A 16,290-nucleotide genomic window follows, 5' to 3' on the forward strand; every position below is an offset into this window, starting at 1 on the left:
CTGTTTACCTCATCAGCAAGGAAGTGCCAGGAAACAGACGAAGAAAGGCTCATCCACTCTTATACAGATATATACATTGAAATGTATATGTATGTATATGTGGTGCATTTATGTGTATGTGGGTGGGTTGGACTTCTCGTCTGTTTCCTTACGCTACCTTGCTAACGCAGGAGATGGCGATTAAGTATAATAAACATGTTTGTATTTTGCATAATACATATCAAAGTTTTTACTTTTTTTCAGATTCCTGGTTGATGCCTCAGGGATGGAGAAGCCTCAAAAGCAGTTAAGAATTTGCTTAGTGAGGCAAACATGGCTGGGACGACAAGGAACACTTGTTCAGCTGAAAACTTTTAGGCCCCGTTGTTCTGGGGGTGTGTACGAGGGGATGGATGTCAGAAGATACCAGCTTGACTGTGCGGGAAGACAGGTGGTCACAGATTGAGGAATAGATCAGAGATGTAGCGGGAAATAGAAAGTACTACAGCAAGGAACATGGCTCTGTATCACGCCGGAACTGAGTGATGCTGATGACCTTACGTTATATTGCAACTGGAAAAGATCACGTTGTGGACCAACACAATCTACTGTAAGTAGGGTTATTGCACAGACAGATGGTAGACGAAACATAATTTATGCAGATTAGGGTCTTCCCTGGTGGTGTGGGTGCTGTAGATCTTATTGCTGATAGTAATTAACATTGCAAGTGTTGGCTTTTGATGCTTTACCTAAGACCTGAAGATGGTTCTCAGACAGCTTGTAATGGGTAACGTTAAACGTTTTCTTGCATGTTTACTTGTGACAAAATGTCAATATTGTTTACATATCTACATAGGCTGTAGAAGAAACAGTTTTCATGTCTTTTAAGTGTTTCCACAATCCAAAATTGACCTAACCTAACCCAGTGTGCAAAAGATTTCTAGATTATGAGAAAACAAGCTAGATGATTATTAGCCTGGGACTAACGTCCAAACTCAGATTTGTACATAATAAGATTCATGTATTACAGGACACAAGAAGAAAACTAGATGTACTGTGGAAAGGGGATTGGACAGCACGTTTTGCATGGAGAAGTGACTCGGGGTCAAGACAGAACAAATCTATCATATAATCATGGCGTGTGTTGTTCTCCATAATATATGCAAAGAAGTTAATTTACACCTTCGAGATGAAAGCAACCTCGACATTTTTCTTGGATATAATTTGGATGCAGCAGCACACTCAAATCACTTATACCCAGGAGATGCACCTCTAGGTTTGTGTTGCAGAGACTACTTTGCTAATTTACACTTCGTGGCAGAACAGCAATTCATTATCATGCACACTTTTTCAAACTGAAAACTTAGTGGAGAATGGATATTGTTGGCGGATAAAAAGATGTTTTGGAAGGAGGTACATAAAGTGTACAAGAGAACAAAATGAGAACATCAGTGAAGGGGGCTAAATGGGGAGGTAACAAGTAGTGGAAGTGAGGAGATAAGAGTGAGTATTTTGAAGGTTTGCTGAATCTGTTTGATGATAGAGTGGCAGATAAAGGGTGCTTTGTAAGATAGTGTGCGAAGTGAGAGGGTCAGGGAGAATGGTTTGGTGAATAGAGAAGAGGTAGTTAAAGCTTTGTAGGAGTTGAAAGCCAGCAATTCGGTGGGATTGGATGGTATTGCAGTGGCATTTATTGAAAAAGGGGGTGACTGTTGTTGACTGGTTGGTAAGGATATTCAATGTATGTATGGTGAAAACCCTGCGGATTGGGAGAATGCATGCATAGTGCCATTATACAAAGGCGATAAAGGCGAGTGTTCAAGTTACAGAGGTATAAGTTTGTCGAGTATTCCTGGGAAATTATATGGGAGGGTATTGATTGAGAGGGTAAAGGAATGTACGGAGCATCAGATTTCAGAAGTGGTCGAGGATGTGTGGATCAGGTGTTTGCTTTGAAGAATATATGAGAAATACTTAGAAAAGCAGAGGGATTTGTATGTAGCATTTATGGATCTGGAGAAGGCATATGATAAGAATTGATAGAGATACTCTGTAGAAGGTATTAAGAATATATGGTGTGGGAGGCAAGTTGTTAGAAGCAATGAAAAGTTTTCATCAAGGATATAAGGCATGTGTAATAGTAGGAAGAGAGGAAAGTGATTGGTTCCCAGTGAATGTAGGTTTGTGGCAGGGGTGTGTGATGTCTCCATGGTTGTTTAATTTGTTTATGGATGGGGTTGTTAGGGAGGAGAATGGAAGAGTTTTGGAGAGGGGCAATTATGCAGTCTGTTGTGGATGAGGGGGCTTGGGAAGCAAGTTAGTTGTCGTTTGCTGATGATACAGGGCTGGTTGCTGATTCGGGTGAGAAACTGCTGAAGTTGGTGACCGAGCTTCCTAAAGTGTGTGAAAGAAGAAAGCAGAGTAAATGTGAATAAAAGCAAGGTTATTGCATTCAGTAGGTTTGGGGGATTGGTGATTTTTTGTTAACTATCATTTTTTTTTTTTGCATGGGTTTTAAGGTGTCGAATTCTTTAGTAGTTATGGAGAGAATGAGTGAGGAAAAATTGGCAAAGAGGATATGTGTGTCATTGGTGGAGGGAACAAGAAGTGGGAGACCAAATTGGAGGTGGAAGGATGAAGTGAAAAAGATTTTGAGTGATTTGGGCCTGATCATACAGGAGGGTGAAAGGCGTGCAAGGAATAGAGTGAATTGGAATGATGTGGTATACTGGGGTCGATATGCTGTCAATGGATTGAACCAGAGCCTGGGAAGTGTCTGGGGTAAACCATGGAAAGTTTTGTGGGGCCTGGATGTGAAAAGGGAGCTGTGGTTTTGGTGCATTACACATGACAGCTAGAGACCAAGTGTGAACGAATGTGGCCTTTGTTGTCTTTTCCTGGCGCTACAGCATGGGGAGATTGTGGGGTACTATTTCATGTGTGGCAGGGTGGCGATGAAAGTGGATGAAGGCAGCAAGTATGAATATATACATGTGTATATATGTATATGTCTGTGTATGTATACGTTGAAATGTATAGGTATGTATGTGTGCATGTGTGGGCATTTATGTATGTCTGTGTGGGTGGGTTGGGCCATTCATTTGTGTTTTTCCTTGCGCTACCTCACTAACGCGGGAGACAGCAACTAAGTATAATAAATCATTATACGGTATACATTCCTTATTTGACAAAAGACATCACAAACTCCAAAGATGTTTCATAACCATATCATACCTTTGTCACAACAATCTGTGGATTGTTATGAATTATTTCTACCTGGGAAATCAAACACTCAGTTCTGTAAACATTTTTTTTTCCAGTAAAGAAATACATTAACTTGTCCACACACTATGATTTGGAGATAAGAGTATCAGCAAATTATAAGTGAATCTGAGATGTGTTAAAAAGTTGTTTCAAAGAAATAATAGACAAATTATTGGTTAGGAATTTTAACTGCAAGTAGATTGCACTTTTGTTTTGCAGTTCTCTAATTTTTAGGTCTATTTTTTTGATAGATTGTCCCAAGTCTGTAGACGTACGCCTATGCATCAGCATTGAACCTGAAGGCAGGGATTCATGCGAGGACTGAGGAGGAGGTATCATCATGGTGCGCAGCCTGTGGGAGAGAAAGTAATCAAGTTAACTGTAAAATGTAAGTTTAAAACTTTGGCTGTAATATGAACTAAATTATAACCTCATTTGATTTACTAAACTTTAATACTTTTCTATAATACTATAAAAAGCCCTCTTGACTTAAGCCAAGTCATATGGGAAGAAATTATAAGTACATACAAATTTCAGCGCCACAAATGGTTACTTTTGGTGAACAAAGAAAATATTATACAAATTGCTAAACTAGTGGTATCCTCACACGAATCATTAGTCAGAATCGTAGCTGAAATTCCTGTGATGCTTGGGCTGTCAGCACCAAGAATACCTGCTACTGCATGTGACAGGATCAAGCAGAGGCTTATCATGTAGTGGACCACCACCTGTAAAAATACATACAGCAATTAAGACAAATTCACAAGCATTGTATGGCAATAACTTAGCCTATGCAAGTCTTTTTCATACAACTTAGCTTATGCCTAACCTATTTCACATTGAGACTATGAAACTGTCTTATTCCCATTTTTGCTCCATAAAGAGCGACCTACTGGTCCTCCACTCTGGAAAGTGTTATCTGTTAGCCTCTTACAAAATGGGTATAGTTTCATAAGTTACTTATCTGTTTTACAGAAGAGCCTCTTATGAGTAGCAATCTTATTCTTTCCTGAGGATATAATGTTGTGATACCTCTTCTGAACCTGTTGTTCCACAGTTCTTGAAAAGCAGGGGAAAGCTGCATTTATCTGCTGTTTAATGCTAGACCATGTTTCCACTTTTGTTCTGGAATTAACCCCATCAGAGAATCCCCTGGTGACCTTCACCACTACCACCATTACCCCTACTGTGTCTCCAATGCTATCACCAACATTGTTCAGTCTCCACCCACTGAACCCTACCGTCCTAAGATGGCGGAGATTTACGTGTATCAAACTTCAATAAGATCCTGGTGTCAAAATACCCCAGTGTGGCCCTAAATCTGGAGGCGTATCTTGTGGAGTGAAGCGATGGTGGAGGGTGGTCACCTTGGTGAAGGAGGGAGGGAGGGTGGCACTGGTGGAGGGTGGTCACCTTGGTGAAGGAGGGAGGGAGAGTGGCACTGGTGGAGGGTGGAGACCTTGGTGAAGGAATGAGAGAGGGAGGGAGAGGGCAATGTGAGGAAGTGCTGGAGGATGGCATCTCAGAGGAAAAATGGGTATGTTTGAAGGAAAAGTGGTTCCAACAATGTTATATGGTTGCGAGGCGTGGGCTATAGGTCGAGTTGTGCGGAGGAGGGTGGATGTGTTGGAAATGAAATGTTTGAGGACAATATGTGTTGTGAGGTGGCTTGATGGAGGATGGCATTGGTGGAATGACTTGGTATACCAGGGTCGACATGCAGTCAATGGATTGAACCAGGGCATGTAGTTATGAATTAGTTTCATTAAAGGAGAGACTAAGGTAAATTTACTGGTACTGACATTTTTCTATTTTTCCAGAACATTCAACTTACCTCATGATGGTGATAGTCATATACATACAACTTGGCTTCAGCACTGGAAACAAGGAGCAAATAAAGGCTGTTATCCACATTGAAGCACTGCCTGGTCAACCACTCCATAAGCAGTCAAATGTTGGAACATTTCAAAATTCTTCGTCACTTTATTGTATCGGTATACCTGAAAATTGGAATTTTTAAGTAAATTTTTAAGTATTCACATATTGCAATGGTTTTCAACTTTTGCGCACATGCAGATTCCCTTACATCATTTTGTAAAATGCAAAAAAACCTCTGGTCATTAAGGATGGATGATGAATTTGGCCATCTTTTTTAATATAAAAGTCATAGGATAAAATAAGGCAAAATTCTTCCGTAACTAATACAATACTGTCAACAGGGTTCTAAGTGGGCAACAATGTGTTTTGTAAATATCCACAACTAAATTTTATAAATGGAACCAACATTCTTGAACAAAACTAAAGTATTTTTTGTAACAAGCTTTTTTTTTATGAACTTAATCTCTGCCCAGCTGAGAGCTTTTAAAGGCCTCAAAGGCTAAGCAATTCCTACATGTCTCAAGGGAAGGTTTTCTAATCAGGAGCAAAGTCCTACACAAGATACTATATTTGCACCATGATTGCAACTTCATGTACCCTTGTTTTCCCACACAAACTATTTGCAGATTATTAGGTAAACTACAGGTAACTGTCATCATGACAAGTTTACAGACTTTTTAAGTACGAGACAATACCATATCCACGCAAGTTTTTGCTTACCTTTAGTAAAGAAACAATGTACAATCACAGCATAAATTGTTTTTACCCTGGGTGCAGTTGATATCAAATTGAATTCAACCTCTGCTCTCCTCTCAGTAGGGTTAAGTGGTCATTCATTATGGCAAGAGACTGGTATAGTGTCACTGATGGCTCCACCGATTCCCATACAAGGAAAGCAATACGAGACTAGTTGCAAAGGCTTTCTTCAGGATTTTTCTTGTTTGTCATATTGACACCTTAGAATTAAAAGTAATTTACAGTTTGATTGTACAATTTAACTAGTATAAAGGCATACTTGTTCCAAATAATCCATTTGCTTTTCTAAGTATTTCTCACGTACATTCTTCAAAGCAAACATCTGATCCACACATCCTCTACCACTTCTGAAACCATGCTGCTCTTCCCCAATCTGATGCTCTGTACATGCCTTCACCCTCTCAATCAATACCCTCCCATATAATTTCCCAGGAATACTCAACAAACTTATACTCTGTAATTTTAGCACTCACCTTCATCCCCTTTGCCTTTGTACAATGGCACTATGCATGCATTCTGCCAATCCTCAGGCACCTCACCATGAGTCATACATACTTTAAATATATTTACCAACCAGTCAACAACAAATTCACCTCCTTTTTTAATAAATTCCACTGCAATACCATCCAAACCCGCAGTCTTGCTGGCTTTCATCTTCCACAAAGCTTTTACTACCTCTACTCTGTTTACCAAATCATTCTCCCTAACCCTCTCACTTCACACACCACCTCATCCAAAACACCCTATATCTGCCACTCTTATCATCAAACACATTCAACAAACCTTCGAAATACTCACTCCATCTCCTTCTCACATCACCACTACTTGTTATTACCTCTCAATGATGTTCCCATTTGTTCTCTCATCTTACGCACTTTATTTACCTCCTTCCAAAACATCTTTTTATTCTTCCTAAAATTTAATGATACTCTCTCACCCCATTTCTCATTTGCCCTCTTTTTCATTTCTTGGACCTTTTTCTTGACCTCCTGCCTCTTTCTTTTATTCTTCTCAAAGTCATTTGCACTATTTCCCTGCAAAACTCATCCAAATGCCTCTACATATTATTATTATATTATTATACTTTGTCACTGTCTCCCGCATTAGCGAGGTAGCTCAAGGAAACAGACGAAAGAATGGCCCAACCCACCCACATACACACGTATAGCCATACACGTCCACACATGCACATATACATACCTATACAGTTTAACGTATACATATATATACATACACAGACATATACATATATACACATGTACATTATTCATGCTGCCCTTATTCATTCCTGTTGCCGCCCTGCCACACATAAAATGACAACCCATCTCCCCGCATGTGCGCGAGGTAGTGCTAGGAAAAGACAACAAAGGCCACATTCGTTCACACTCAGTCTCTAGCTGTCATGTATAATGCACCAAAACCACAGCTCCATTTCCACACCCAGGCCTCACAAACATCTTTTTATCCTCCCTAAAATTTAATGATACTCTCTCACCCCAACTCTCATTTGCTCTTTTTCTCCTCATGTACATTTCTCTAGACCTCCTGCCACTTTCTTTTATACATCTCCCAGTCATTTGCACTATTTCCCTGCAAAACTCATCCAAATGTTTCTCTTCTCTCTAATAATCTTACTTCTTCATCCCACCACTCACTACCCTTTCTAATCTGCCCACCTCCCACACTTCTCATGCCACAAGCATCTTTTGCGCAAGCCATCACTGCTTCCTTAAATATATCCCATTCCTCCTCTTCTCCCCTTAGGTCCTGTGCTCTCACCTTTTTCCATTCTGCACTCACTCTCTCCTGGTACTTCCTCACATAAGTCTCCTTCCCAAGCTCTCTTGCTCTCTTCACCCGAACATTCTCTCTTCTTTTCTGAAGACCTCTACATATCTTCACCTTCTCCTCCACAAGATTATGATCAGACATCCCTCCAGTTGCACCTCTCAGCACATTAACATCCAAAAGTCTCTCTTTCGTGCGCCTATCAGTTAACACGTAATCCAATAACACTCTCTGGCCATCTCTCCTACTTACATACATATACTTATAGCTCTTTTTAAACCAGGTATTCCCAATCACCAGTCCTTTTTCAGCACTCAAATCTACAAACTCTTCACCATTTCCGTTTACAACACTGAACACCCCATGTACATCAATTATTCCCTCAACTGCCACATTACTCACCTTTTCATTCAAATCACCCATCACTATACCCCGGTCTAGTGCATCAAAACTACTAACACACTCACTCAGCTGCTTGCAAAACACTTGCCTCTCATGATCTTTCTTCTCATGCCCAGGTGCATATGCACCAATAACCACCCATATCTCTCCATCCACTTTCAGTTTTATCAATATCAATCTAGAGTTTACTTTCCTACACTCTCTCACATACTCCCACCACTCCTGTTTCAGGAGTAGTGCTACTCCTTCTCTTGCTCTTGTCCTCTCACCAGCTCATGACTTTACTCCCAACACTTTCCCAAACCACTCTTTCCCTTTACCCATGAGCTTCGTTTCACTCAGAGCCAAAACATCCAGGTTCCTTTCCTCAAACATACCATATATCTCTCCTATTTTCTCATCTTGGTTACATCCACACACATTTAGACACCCCAATCTGAGCCTTCAAGGAGGATGAGCACTCCCCACGTAACTCCTTTTTCTGTTTCCCCTTTTAGAAAGTTGAAATACAAGGAGGGGAGGGTTTCTAGCTCCCCGCTCCCACTCCCTTTAGTCACCTCTATGACACGCATCAGCAAGGTTGCACAGATGAAGAGTTGCCTAACTACTCACGTATACATGTGTATGTAAACGCACATATACATTCATATGCATTTCAAAATATACATACATATACAAACACAGAGAAATACACATGTACTTATTCATAATTGCTGCCTACGTCCATTCCTGTCACTACTTCGCCACACAGAAACAGCATCCCCCCTTCCCTTCTCCAGCGAGGTAGTGCCAGGAAAAGACAAAAAGTCTACATTCGTTCACACTCAGTCTCTAGCTGTCATGTGTAATGCACCGAAGCCACAGCTCCCTTTCCACATCCAGGCCCCACAGACCTTTCCATGATTTACCCTAGACACTTTACATGCCCTGGTTCAATCTACTGACAGCATGTTGACCCCAGTACACCACATCATTCCAATTTACTTTATTCCTTGCATGCCTTTTACCCAACTGTATGCTCGGGCCCTGATCGCTCAAAATCTTTTTCAGTCCATCCTTGCACCTCCTATTTGGTCTCCTGCTTCTTGTTCCCTGCACCTCTAACACATGAATCCTCTTTGTCGATCTTTTGTTGCTCATTCTCTCCATGTGTCCAAACCATTTCAACACACCCTCTTCTGCTCTCTCAACCACACTCTTTTTATTACCACACATCTCTCTTACCCTTTCATTACTTACTCGATCAAACCACCTCACATCACATATTGTCTTCTGACATTTCATTTCCAACACATCTACCCTCCTTCGCACAACCCTATCTATAGCCCATGCTTCGCAACCACATAACATTGTTGGGACTACTCTTCATTCAAACATACCCATTTTTGCTCTGAGATATCGTTCTCACCCTCCACAAACACACACACACACACACACATTATATTATTATTTTGATATATTTTGTCACTGTTTCCCGCATTAGTGAGGTAGCGCAAGGTAACAGACAAAAGAATGGCCCAACCCACCCACATACACATGTATATACGTAAACATCCACACACGGACATATACATACCTATACATTTCAACGTGTACATACATATACATACACAGACATGTACATGCCTTCAATCCATTCCCACTGCCACCCTGCCACAACGAAGGCCACATTCGTTCACACTCAGTCTGGCTGTCACGTGTAATGCACCAAAACCACAGCTCCCTTTCCACATCCAGGCCCCACAAAACTTTCCATGGTTTACCCAGGTGCTTCACATGTCCTGGTTCAATCCATTGACAGCATGTTCACTCTATTCCTTACACGTATTTCACCCTCCTATATGTTCAGGCCCTGATCGCTAAAAATCTTTTTCACTTTATCCTTCCACCTCCAACTTGGTCTCCCACTTCTCATTCCCTCCACACATATATCCTCATTGTCAATTTTTCCTCACTTGTTCTCTCCATGTGACCAAACCATTTTAGCACACCCTCTTCTGCTCTCTCAACCACACTTTTTTTTATATCCACCCATCTCTCTTACCCTTTCATTACTTATTCGATCAAACCACCTCACACTACATATTGTCCTCTGACATTTCATTTCGAACACATCCACCCTACTCCACACAACTTTATCTATAGCCCAAGCCTTGCAACCATATAACGTTGTTGGAGCCACTATTCCTTCAAACATTCCCATCTTTGCTCTCCAAGACAACTTTCTCACCTTTCACACATTCTTCAATGCTCCCAGAACCTTTGTCCCCTCCCCCACCCTGTGACTCACTTCTGCTTACACGGTTCCATCTGCTGCTAAATCCACTTCCAGATTTCTAAAACACTTCACTTCCTCTGTTTTTTTTCCTGCAAGCTTACCTCCCAATTAACTTGTCCCCCAATCCTACCTTGCTCTTATTCACATTTACTCTCAACTTTCTTCTTTCACACACTTTACCAAACTCAGTCACCAACTTCAGCAGTTTCTCACCTGAATCTGAGATGAAAGCAAAACTCGGGAAAAGGGGTGCGGAGATGGAGTGTGGCAGTGAGATATGGTGGCTAGTAGGAAGCCTGTTTGCAGATAATACTGAGTTGTTTGCGAAGAGTGAAGAAGAGTTGCAGAAGTTGTGTGTTTTATGATGTGTGTAAGGATAGGCAATTAAAGGTAAATGCAAGTAAAAGTAAAGTAATGATGTTTGAAAGGAAACAGAGTGAAAGTATAGATTTTGTGGGCTAAATTATGCTTTGGATATGGGGGGAAAGAGACTGGAAGAGAGAATTTAAGTATCTAGGAGCCATCTTGGGTAAGTGTGGTGATATGGAAGGAGAGACAAGGGAGAGAGCAGTTCAGGGTACAAAAGTCATTGAGACCCTTAATAGAAGAATGAAGGGTAGAGGTATAAGTATGGAAGTGAGGAGAGGATTAAGGGACAGTATAGTTTTCCCAACCCTGACCTATGCAACTGAAACGTTGGCATGGAATGTGTCACAGAGGTCAAGAATTCAGGCCATGGAAATGAATCATTTGAGAAGAGCTTGTGATGTGACTAGATGGAATGAAGAAAATGAAAGGGTGTATAGGGAATGAATTATGGAGTTGTAGAATGGGTGAAACATAATACTTTAAGGTGGTTTGGGCATGTGGAAAGAATGGAAGACTGGAAGTTTACAAGGAAAGTGCACTGTATAATAGTACAATTAAAGGGGTTGGTGGGACATGGAGAAATAGGGTGGAGGAATACTGGTGGGAGAGAAATAGTGGAAGACTGCGTGGAATGGTGCATGCAAGGGAGGGATGTAAGGATGGGAGTTCCAGGAGGGATCTGGTGTCAGGTATATCCAGTTGGCCAAGAGTCCAGTCTTCTTGGGGTCCAGTAGGTGAGGGGTCCAGTTGAGGAGGAGGCCTTCAGTAGAGCAGTGTTGATGATGGCAACCACTCTGAGGAAGAAGGTTCAGGTGTACTCCAAGGAACATAAATGTCCATCTTACCAGGACTTCATAAAGGAGGAATCAGGGGTGTTCCTTATGGTTACACCCCTGGTATCATAATGAATACTTTGCTATATTTATCCCCACCAGAAATCTCAACACCAGTAGCAGCAGCTGGATGGGCATGAGTGAAGGAGACGAGAGCAGAGCAAGTGTGTGGAAGAAGATATTAATTTACTTCTTTACGTTAACAGATTGAACAACAACAGCAGCAGAAGCAGTAAGAGGAAGAGGTGGAAGGTTTGGGGCAAGAATGGAGCAAGAGGGTGGGTGAAGGGGAAACTGATTTTATGTATGTTTACAGATTGAGCAGTAGCAACAGCAGCAGCATCATTGGCCACAGCGGGGGTAGAGAAAGGGGGTTGGATTGAGTGGGTTGAGGGGAGGAGGTGGGGGGAAGGAGATGGGGGTTGGGTAGGAAGGGGGAGGTGGTGGGTGGGTGGGAGGGGTCCCAGGGAAGGGGGGGTAGGGGTGAGGGGGAGAGGACTTTGGGGGGGGAGGGTGGAAGGAGGGTAGGGGAAGGTGGATGGGGGCAGGGGAGAGGGAGAGGTGCAGGAGGGAGGGTAATAACACCCTTGCTCTACCCCCACTGCTGCAACAACAACTGCAGCAGCAACAACAGGTTTAGGTCATTGGGGGATGAAGTAGTTGGTGGCTATGGTGGGAGTAAAGGGTAATAATAATCTTTGCTTTCAGTATGGACACTGCCACCACCCTGCAGAAGCAGCAGCCACTGGGGGAGAGAGAGAGAGAGAACTTATCATCTTTCCTTTCAGCTTGACCATAAACAGCAGAGGTACAGTTGATCAGGAGTCCAGTAGGCCAGGGATCCAGTTGGCCAGGGGTCCAGTTGGCCAAGGTTCCAGTTGGCCAAGGGTCCAGTTGGCCAAGGGTCCAGTTGGCCAGGGGCCCAATGGCCATGGGTCTGGTTGGCTTGGGAGTCCAGTTGACCATGGGACGAGGAGGCTGCTAAGATGGTTTACCAACAGCGGCGTACTCATCCACCTGACAAGCACCAAATGCAGTTAGTATAATCATTTTAAGAGTATATAAACTGTATACATACAAAATTATATTTAAGACTGCTACAAGGACCTGTGTTTGGCATTAGATTTTAACTGATCAGTTCAATGTATGGACTTAAGCCCATAGTTTTACGGTGGCATCTAGTTCTCATCGATTGCCCTTAAATACTGACGCGTAGCATCTATCATCATTTGCTCCATTCTCATTAAACAAAGTGGGTATCAAGTGCTTTTAGTTATACATCTTTTGAAGGATTTGAATTTACAGAGCTAGCATTCCTGCTACTAATCCTGCAGGCTGGCAAAGGGCAGGGACGCCCAGTTCCCTGAGGTAGAATTGTCACCCAGCTTCCCAAAAAGAAGGCTCAAATATCATAAAATTTCCTCATCCTCTGAAACATGACAAGGCTTCTCTTTCCTATATCATTACAATTTGGAGTACAAATACCACCGAGACAAGTACACTTTTAACAGAACTGCATTTGGAATTCACATTATTACTTAACTTCTATTCTGTTAGACATTCCCCTGTAATTCTTACATTCAATCTCCATCCCCTTTTCCTTATACAAAGGATCTTATTCTGTACTGCTCTTGTCAAATTATCAGGCTTTTGACCATTATACCATGCCTTTCCAGACCCACTCCACAGCAATTTCACTGCTATTCTTCACCTAGCTTACCAAATTTTCTAGAGTCAGGGATCCCAAAGGTTGGTGGTCCAGGAGAAAGGTCAAGAAAGGATGGAGGAAAGGAGTGGAGGGGGACAGAAAATTCATATCCACATCTGAGAAATGGCAAAATATACACTTTGATACCAAGAGTGTAACTAGACGAGCAGCTCCCATACTCACCATTTTCTTTAGTCCATAGTGAAATCATGGCCAACATTCCTTGCAGTATCTTGTCTGTATAATTTGCAGCACTCTGAGACATTCTTCTTGAACGTTTTCCTTCTCATCTTCATTGCCATCTTGTAGAAATGATTGCCTGCAACACAAATTTTTTTCTATTTTGAATATATTATCAAATTTATGAAGCAAGTGGATAAAATTCGGCAAATAACTACAACTACTTTATATGAAAATGCACCCTATATGTTAACGTAGGATGTACAATACTAATGAGACTATCATAGATTATCTTATTTATTAAAATGACCAACTCCTATCCTGTATGTTACCTTAGGATTTACAATACTAATAAGCTATCATAGAAATTATCCTATTTATATATTAAGGTAACCAACTCTTATCCTATATGTTACGTTAAGATTTAAAATACTAATAAGACTATCATAGAAATTATCCAGTTTTTATATAAAAATGACCAACTCCTTTTCTATATGTTACCTTAGAATTTACAATAGAAGTGATCCTATTTATATATTAAAATGACCTACTCCTATCCTGTATGCTACCTTAGGATTTACAACAGTATAATTGTGTTTATTACATTCTATTATCATGTTTTCTATAATCAATCAGCTGTTTTGGTCACATCCAAAAGAATATAAGTGTTCTGTTTATGGAGAATGTCAACCCATGTCAGTTCATCTCTCTATCTCTTCCAGAATATTATGCCTCTGGGAGATGCACAAACCTGTACAAAAACATACTGGCAGCTGTAAAAGCACCATTTGTCATGACAGACTAGAAACAACTGGAGAAAAATGACAAGCTCATGTTTTGGTGATTTGATGCAAAATCAAGTGGCAGTGGAAACAGCAGCTCCATAACTCATACATTCCCAACAAAATAAACATAGCAGGTGACACTGAAAGATCTTTGAAGACCTATAAACAAAAATGTATTACCCTCTATTATAGAAGAAGGTTTTAAAGAAGAAACCCGATGAGGAGAAAGCTGCAGTACTTGTAACCTTTGGTGGAGCTATTTATAAGAGATGTGTAACTCATTATGTTCCCAGCACCAGTAGATAGATAACCAGCCTAAACAAGTGGCTAAAAAATGTACTTGCCAAATTTGATGGCAAATTTTACCAGCAACGAAGAATGAAGTGGCAGACAAATAGATTTTGAAAGTGTGGAGAACAGACAGAAGAATTGCAAGATTCACCTTTCACCAGACTCGGGAATCCATCCAAGGAATGTGAATATGGAGATCAGAAAGAAAATGAAATGAAAGATTAATTAGTACTTAGACACCCAGATGACTTGCTCTGTGAGAAATTCTTTAAAGAGGATGAAAATCTGTATGGCACATAAGCAGCAGATGGCAGTATATCTTGGTGTATGACCACAAGGTGACCTAGAAACCCATGAAGGAAGACAAATGAAATGAAAGACATTAAACATGAGGACCATGCCTGGTCACACACGCCAATGAAGGAATGCAAATTCTTTAGCAACAAGCAAATTTGGGAAGAGAGAAGAATGCCCAGCATATAGTAAGACCTGTAGCATATGCATGAGAAGAATCACTTTGCAATTACATGCAGATCAAAACCAGGTAAGGGTTTTAGAAGTATGGTCAATGGTATTCAAGAGGATCCTGATGGAAAAGCCGACCCCAGTTTCCTGTGTGTTACAAGCTTTCGACATGATGCAACGATGAGGCCATTATGGCATCCACGAAGGACGACCTCGATGTCGTGTATTTTATGAAGCTTTCAACACGACTCAGCAATGTAGCCATCATGACATCAATGGAGGTAAGCAATAAAGTGAAATTTCAGGTTGACTGTGGAACAAGCATGAATGTTATTCCTCAACTAATGATACCTGACAGACAGTTAAAGCCCCGTAATATAGTTTGTATATGTGGAATTCTATAGAGATAGGTGTCTCACTTGAAAAGAAAAATAGAAGAATCAGGAATTTGAAAGGTGCATGGTGCTACAGTAAGACAGCTAAAAGATCTTGACCCATTGGAAGGAAACATGTTAACGATCAAAGCAAATACTCTTAGAGACAAGACCTGTCATAAAGAAACAGCGAATCAGAGGTTGGACGAGTTCATACGAGATGATAAATTCAGGGACTATATGATGCAATAAACAGGTTTTAAGAGACTAGTGAATGAGACTTGGACAATGAAGAAAGACCACAAAACAGTATAACAGATGTACAAATTGAAAGAGGGTTAGATACAAACTCAGGTTTGGAGGACAATGTGAATACAGATGTGTGTGTGTGTGTGTGTGTGTGTGTGCCAAGTAGTGTGTAGAACTAAGATAAGGATGAAATAGGTCATAGAGATGTTTCTAGTGCAGCAGGTGGACTTACTTAGTGTAAGACTATGGAGATGTGCTGCCAGTTAGAAGGTAGCGTCAGGAAAAAGACAAAGAATGACCCATCCACTCATATACACATTATATACATAAATGCACATACACATGCATATCAGCATATACACATATACAAGTACATTTTCACACTTGCTTGCCTTCATCCATTCCAGGCGCCCCACCCCACAGGAAACAGCATTGCTTCCCCATGTCAACACGGTAGTGCCAGGAAAACAGACAAAAAAGGCCACATTCATTCACACTCAGTCTCTAGTTGTCATGTGTAATGCACCAAAACCACAGCTCCCTATCCGCATCCGGGCCCTACAGACCATTCCGTGGATTACCCCAGACGTTTCACTTGTCCTGGTTCAGTACACTGATAGCACGTTGACCCTAGTATACTGCATCATTCCAATTCATGCTACTCTTTGCATGCCTCTCACCCTCCTGTAAG

At 41.2% G+C, this 16,290-nt stretch overlaps 1 protein-coding gene and 1 long non-coding RNA gene across 22 annotated transcripts in view; one reads left to right on the forward strand and one right to left on the reverse strand.

The window, feature by feature from the left end:
* LOC139762987 (uncharacterized) overlaps nucleotides 1-16,290 on the forward strand; it is a 492,364-nt gene that overhangs the window by 270,123 nt on the left and 205,951 nt on the right. For 11 of the 19 annotated variants that reach the window (XR_011715948.1, XR_011715952.1, XR_011715956.1 and 8 more), the window contains 5 exons: nucleotides 244-589; nucleotides 1,010-1,255; nucleotides 3,495-3,631; nucleotides 12,336-12,583; nucleotides 14,158-15,257. The gene's annotated coding sequence lies outside the window, so the exon portion shown is untranslated. Of the gene's footprint in view, nucleotides 1-243; nucleotides 590-1,009; nucleotides 1,256-3,494; nucleotides 3,632-5,063; nucleotides 6,600-12,335; nucleotides 12,584-14,157; nucleotides 15,258-16,290 lie in introns of those variants that run through there. The other 8 variants (XR_011715953.1, XR_011715957.1, XR_011715963.1 and 5 more) reach the window with 6 other exon arrangements.
* The window catches only part of LOC139762994 (uncharacterized), an 86,211-nt gene continuing 73,196 nt past the window's right edge, over nucleotides 3,276-16,290 (reverse strand). For all 3 annotated transcript variants that reach the window (XR_011715991.1, XR_011715990.1, XR_011715989.1), the window contains exons 3-5: nucleotides 5,078-5,243; nucleotides 3,851-3,971; nucleotides 3,276-3,595 (exon numbers count right to left, since the gene is read on the reverse strand). This is a non-coding gene — a long non-coding RNA (uncharacterized lncRNA). The remainder of the gene's footprint in view (nucleotides 3,596-3,850; nucleotides 3,972-5,077; nucleotides 5,244-16,290) is intronic.

Source organism: Panulirus ornatus, chromosome 45 (assembly GCF_036320965.1).
Source record: "Panulirus ornatus isolate Po-2019 chromosome 45, ASM3632096v1, whole genome shotgun sequence".
In the NCBI taxonomy this organism is placed as follows: domain Eukaryota; kingdom Metazoa; phylum Arthropoda; class Malacostraca; order Decapoda; family Palinuridae; genus Panulirus; species Panulirus ornatus.